Below are 6,435 nucleotides of genomic sequence, written 5' to 3' on the forward strand. Positions count from 1 at the left end.
GGAGGCTGCACGCGGACCGCTGTGGCGACCGGACGTCTCCGGCCTCTGCGGGAGCGGGGAGGGGACGCGCGGGTGTCGCCCGACCTCGAGTGAATCGCACACCGGCCGGCCGTCGGTCGGGGCCACCGCACGCGCAGGGCCTCTCCTCCCTCTCGTTCGTGACCGAGGATCAACGCTTCGGTTGCGTGGCTGCACGGGCATCTCTTGCCACTCTAGTTTTCGGACTTCCCCCGACTCTCTCGCCTTGCCTGTGCGGCGCGAGAGAGTGCTGCTGCGGCCGGCGCGCCCGTCCCCTGCACTCTCGGGGCCATGCTCGTCGCGGCGCCGCGCCGCCCCCTCTCGAGCCGCGTCGCTGGGTGGGGTCCGCACCCGCACCGCTCCTGCCGAGTTGGCTCTCGGGACGGTCGACGGTCGCCGCTCGCCTCCGACGGCCCGGGGCCAACGCCGCGCCGGTGAGCGCCTCGCCATCCCGCCCCGTCGTCCGCTCCGGTGAGGTCCGCACCTTCACCGCCTAGGTATGGAGCGCGTGTGTGCCTGCCTTCTCGGGATGGTCGACGGCCGCCCGCCCGGCCCCCGTCATTCGTGGGCGCAGCAGTCTCGTCCGCCGGCGGGGGAATCCGGCTGATCGATCGCGGTGCAAACGTGCGAATGCCCAACGTCCAATTCCGTCCGAAGCATGAAGACCTCGGTCGGTATCGGGCCGCCCCGCGGCAGACCCATCAACCCACCTCCGGAGATGGTAACGAGCCGAGCGTGGAAGTTCGCCGCACGTGTCGAGACCGTCGCTTCCACTCGGCCTCTCCCAAAGGTAGGACCGACCAAGCCGCATCGATCGGGGAACAGAGGTCTCCGCAGACGACACTCGCGAGGGCACCCGTGGCAGGCTGGTTCCCACACAAGTCTCCGTCACACAAAGTGCGTGCTCCCCTCCTAAAAGGCTTTTGGCTACCCGTCGGTCTGCCGGCCGTCGCCCACGGTTCCCGCTCAGACCCTGTCCGGAGCCCCTGGCGCGTCCTCGGACTTCCCGTCTGCCTTCACCTCGGTAAGCATTCAAAAGCCTTTTCTGTCTATAAATCACTGTAAGTCGGAGCTCGCCTGGCCTCCCGCTTACTGAGTCCGAAATAACCCCCGAAGGTTCACTTCGGCCTCCGCACTGTGTGTGTTGTGTTGTCTGTCTGTCTCGTGTGTCAACCGTACCACTGGAAATCCGTCTAAGTGCCTCTGGAAAACGTGTTCCCGAAAATCTCCGGGAACCCCGCCAATGCCCCCGTACAGAAATTGCATGTGTCAAGTCGGCGGGACGCCTGCCGGAAGTCCTGCCGGGCAGGTCGTACCTTGGCCCGGCCAGGCGGGGCAAATGCAACCTTCATAGCGCTCTCCGGGCCTAACTGGTTAACCGGCGCCGCGACTGACCGTACAACAATGACGTGTGTCAAACCGGCGGTAAGACGCCCGGAGCTCACGCCGGCCTCGTCGCACCTCGGGCCCGCCCGACGGGCTGGATCCGACCTTCACAGACTTCCGCCGTCAATTGGTTAACCGGCGCGGCGCCGGGAGCACGCGCCTCTGTCGGCGGTCGGCCCTCCGGTAGTGCCGCCGTGCATCGTCCGCTTCGGCCGGCAGCAGGGCCCCGAATCAGCCTTCATTCCGACTTCCGAGTTGGAATAATTTCGACTTCTGCCAAGGTCTCGGATCGGCGGTGGGACCTGCGGTAGTCCCACCGAAAATGCCGCCCCTCGGCCGGCACGGCCCTCCGAATACGTCCCCTCGCGGCTCACCGCAGCGGGACTTTGTCAGATTTTCGATCGGGCCGTAGCCCTATTTTTGGCGGAGGGACCTGCGGTAGTCCCACCGAAAATGCCGCCCCTCGGCCGGCACGACCCTCCGAATTCGTCCCCTCGCGTCTCCCCGCCGCGGGACTTTGTCAGAAAATCATTCGGGCAAGGTTTCGATTCGGCGGCCCGAGCACCGGTAGTCAGCCCGTATATGCTGCCCCTCGGTCGGCTTGGGCCTGCGGATACGTCCCGCTGACTGACTTCCGCCATTGGGAATTCGTCCGAAAATCCATACGGGCGACCTTGGGAAGCGTGCGGAAATACCGCCGCGCGGCCCGGGTTAACGAAGTGGGGAGGCCCGTAACGCCCGTCGACCACTCCTAAGTGGTCGAGAAAAACGCCTCCCCGTAAATCTCCGGAAACCCCGCCAATGCCCCCGTACAGAAATTGCATGTGTCAAAGGGGCGGCCGTATCTGACCCCGGCTGCCGAGCCTCTGGAACTCCTGCCCGGCTACGACCCTCAAATCCGACCCGCATCCAGACTTCCGGAGCGGACTCAGTTAACGAATTGCCACCGGGCAACTGGTTAACCGGCAGTTCTCGGACGGCTCGTTAGCCGTGCCGACCGACCCCCCCGGCCGTGCGGTGGAGCAAGACAACAGTCCCCGGGCGGGCAATCGAGTTCCCGACCGGGCCCTGGCAGATCGTTAACCGGCCCGACCGGGACAAGTCGTTAACCAACTTCGGCGTGACAAATGGTTAACCGGCCCGGCCGGGACAAGTCGTTAACCAACTTCGGCGTGACAAATGGTTAACCGGCCCGGCCGGGACAAGTCGTTAACCGACGTCGGCGTGACAAATGGTTAACCGGCCGGGCCGGGACAAGTCGTTAACCAGACCCGAGCCGGCACTTCGGTAACCGACCGGGTCCGGTGCTGTCATGCAGAACAGGACAGAGACTTAGGCAGCGGCCCGGCGCGGACAGTTCTTCCGTTCGCCGGCTCGGTGACAATTGGTTAACCGACCGGGCTCAGGCAAATCGTTAACCGACGTCGGCGAGACAAATGGTTAACCGGCTCGGCCGGGACAAGTCGTTAACCAACTTCGGCGTGACAAATGGTTAACCGGCCCGGCCGGGACAAGTCGTTAACCAGACCCCAGCAGGCACTGCGGTAACCGACCGGGTCCGGTGCTGACATGCAGAACAGGACAAAGACTTGGGCAGCGGCCCGGCGCGGACAGTTCTTCCGTTCGCCGGCTCGGTGACAATTGGTTAACCGACCGGGCTCAGGCAAATCGTTAACCGACGTCGGCGAGACAAATGGTTAACCGGCTCGGCCGGGACAAGTCGTTAACCAACTTCGGCGTGACAAATGGTTAACCGGCCCGACCGGGACAAGTCGTTAACCAGACCCCAGCCGGCACTTCGGTAACCGACCGGGTCCGGTGCTGTCATGCAGAACAGGACAGAGACTTAGGCAGCGGCCCGGCGCGGACAGTTCTTCCGTTCGCCGGCTCGGTGACAATTGGTTAACCGACCGGGCTCAGGCAAATCGTTAACCGACGTCGGCGAGACAAATGGTTAACCGGCTCGGCCGGGACAAGTCGTTAACCAACTTCGGCGTGACAAATGGTTAACCGGCCCGGCCGGGACAAGTCGTTAACCAGACCCCAGCAGGCACTGCGGTAACCGACCGGGTCCGGTGCTGACATGCAGAACAGGACAAAGACTTGGGCAGCGGCCCGGCGCGGACAGTTCTTCCGTTCGCCGGCTCGGTGACAATTGGTTAACCGACCGGGCTCAGGCAAATCGTTAACCGACTTCGGCGAGACAAATGGTTAACCGGCCCGGCCGGGACAAGTCGTTAACCAGACCCGAGCCGGCACTGCGGTGACCGACCGGGACCGGTGCTGACATGCAGAAAAGGACAAAGACTTAGGCAGCGGCCCGGCGCGGACAGTTCTTCCGTTCGCGCCGGCTCGTGACAATTGGTTAACCGGCCCGGCTGGGACAAATCGTTAACCGACGTCGGCGAGACAAATGGTTAACCGGCTCGGCCGGGACAAGTCGTTAACCAACTTCGGCGTGACAAATGGTTAACCGGCCCGGCCGGGACAAGTCGTTAACCAGACCACAGCCGGCACTGCGGTAACCGACCGGGTCCGGTGCTGACATGCAGAACAGGACAGAGACTTAGGCAGCGGCCCGGCGCGGACAGTTCTTCCGTTCGCCGGCTCGTGACAATTGGTTAACCGACCGGGCTCAGGCAAATCGTTAACCGACTTCGGCGAGACAAATGGTTAACCGGCCCGGCCGGGACAAGTCGTTAACCAGACCCGAGCCGGCACTGCGGTGACCGACCGGGACCGGTGCTGACATGCAGAACAGGACAAAGACTTGGGCAGCGGCCCGGCGCGGACAGTTCTTCCGTTCGCCGGCTCGGTGACAATTGGTTAACCGACCGGGCTCAGGCAAATCGTTAACCGACGTCGGCGAGACAAATGGTTAACCGGCTCGGCCGGGACAAGTCGTTAACCAACTTCGGCGTGACAAATGGTTAACCGGCCCGGCCGGGACAAGTCGTTAACCAACTTCGGCGTGACAAATGGTTAACCGGCCCGGCCGGGACAAGTCGTTAACCGACGTCGGCGTGACAAATGGTTAACCGGCCGGGCCGGGACAAGTCGTTAACCAGACCCGAGCCGGCACTTCGGTAACCGACCGGGTCCGGTGCTGTCATGCAGAACAGGACAGAGACTTAGGCAGCGGCCCGGCGCGGACAGTTCTTCCGTTCGCCGGCTCGGTGACAATTGGTTAACCGACCGGGCTCAGGCAAATCGTTAACCGACGTCGGCGAGACAAATGGTTAACCGGCTCGGCCGGGACAAGTCGTTAACCAACTTCGGCGTGACAAATGGTTAACCGGCCCGGCCGGGACAAGTCGTTAACCAGACCCCAGCAGGCACTGCGGTAACCGACCGGGTCCGGTGCTGACATGCAGAACAGGACAAAGACTTGGGCAGCGGCCCGGCGCGGACAGTTCTTCCGTTCGCCGGCTCGGTGACAATTGGTTAACCGACCGGGCTCAGGCAAATCGTTAACCGACGTCGGCGAGACAAATGGTTAACCGGCTCGGCCGGGACAAGTCGTTAACCAACTTCGGCGTGACAAATGGTTAACCGGCCCGACCGGGACAAGTCGTTAACCAGACCCCAGCCGGCACTTCGGTAACCGACCGGGTCCGGTGCTGTCATGCAGAACAGGACAGAGACTTAGGCAGCGGCCCGGCGCGGACAGTTCTTCCGTTCGCCGGCTCGGTGACAATTGGTTAACCGACCGGGCTCAGGCAAATCGTTAACCGACGTCGGCGAGACAAATGGTTAACCGGCTCGGCCGGGACAAGTCGTTAACCAACTTCGGCGTGACAAATGGTTAACCGGCCCGGCCGGGACAAGTCGTTAACCAGACCCCAGCAGGCACTGCGGTAACCGACCGGGTCCGGTGCTGACATGCAGAACAGGACAAAGACTTGGGCAGCGGCCCGGCGCGGACAGTTCTTCCGTTCGCCGGCTCGGTGACAATTGGTTAACCGACCGGGCTCAGGCAAATCGTTAACCGACTTCGGCGAGACAAATGGTTAACCGGCCCGGCCGGGACAAGTCGTTAACCAGACCCGAGCCGGCACTGCGGTGACCGACCGGGACCGGTGCTGACATGCAGAAAAGGACAAAGACTTAGGCAGCGGCCCGGCGCGGACAGTTCTTCCGTTCGCGCCGGCTCGTGACAATTGGTTAACCGGCCCGGCTGGGACAAATCGTTAACCGACGTCGGCGAGACAAATGGTTAACCGGCTCGGCCGGGACAAGTCGTTAACCAACTTCGGCGTGACAAATGGTTAACCGGCCCGGCCGGGACAAGTCGTTAACCAGACCACAGCCGGCACTGCGGTAACCGACCGGGTCCGGTGCTGACATGCAGAACAGGACAGAGACTTAGGCAGCGGCCCGGCGCGGACAGTTCTTCCGTTCGCCGGCTCGTGACAATTGGTTAACCGACCGGGCTCAGGCAAATCGTTAACCGACTTCGGCGAGACAAATGGTTAACCGGCCCGGCCGGGACAAGTCGTTAACCAGACCCGAGCCGGCACTGCGGTGACCGACCGGGACCGGTGCTGACATGCAGAACAGGACAAAGACTTGGGCAGCGGCCCGGCGCGGACAGTTCTTCCGTTCGCCGGCTCGGTGACAATTGGTTAACCGACCGGGCTCAGGCAAATCGTTAACCGACGTCGGCGAGACAAATGGTTAACCGGCCCGGCCGGGACAAGTCGTTAACCAGACCCGAGCCGGCACTGCGGTGACCGACCGGGACCGGTGCTGACATGCAGAACAGGACAAAGACTTGGGCAGCGGCCCGGCGCGGACAGTTCTTCCGTTCGCGCCGGCTCGTGACAATTGGTTAACCGGCCCGGCTGGGACAAATCGTTAACCGACGTCGGCGAGACAAATGGTTAACCGGCTCGGCCGGGACAAGTCGTTAACCAACTTCGGCGTGACAAATGGTTAACCGGCCCGACCGGGACAAGTCGTTAACCAGACCCCAGCAGGCACTGCGGTAACCGACCGGGTCCGGTGCTGACATGCAGAACAGGACAAAGA

The sequence above is a fragment of the Hypanus sabinus genome, unplaced genomic scaffold (genome assembly GCF_030144855.1).
Source record: "Hypanus sabinus isolate sHypSab1 unplaced genomic scaffold, sHypSab1.hap1 scaffold_649, whole genome shotgun sequence".
Lineage (NCBI taxonomy): Eukaryota > Metazoa > Chordata > Chondrichthyes > Myliobatiformes > Dasyatidae > Hypanus > Hypanus sabinus.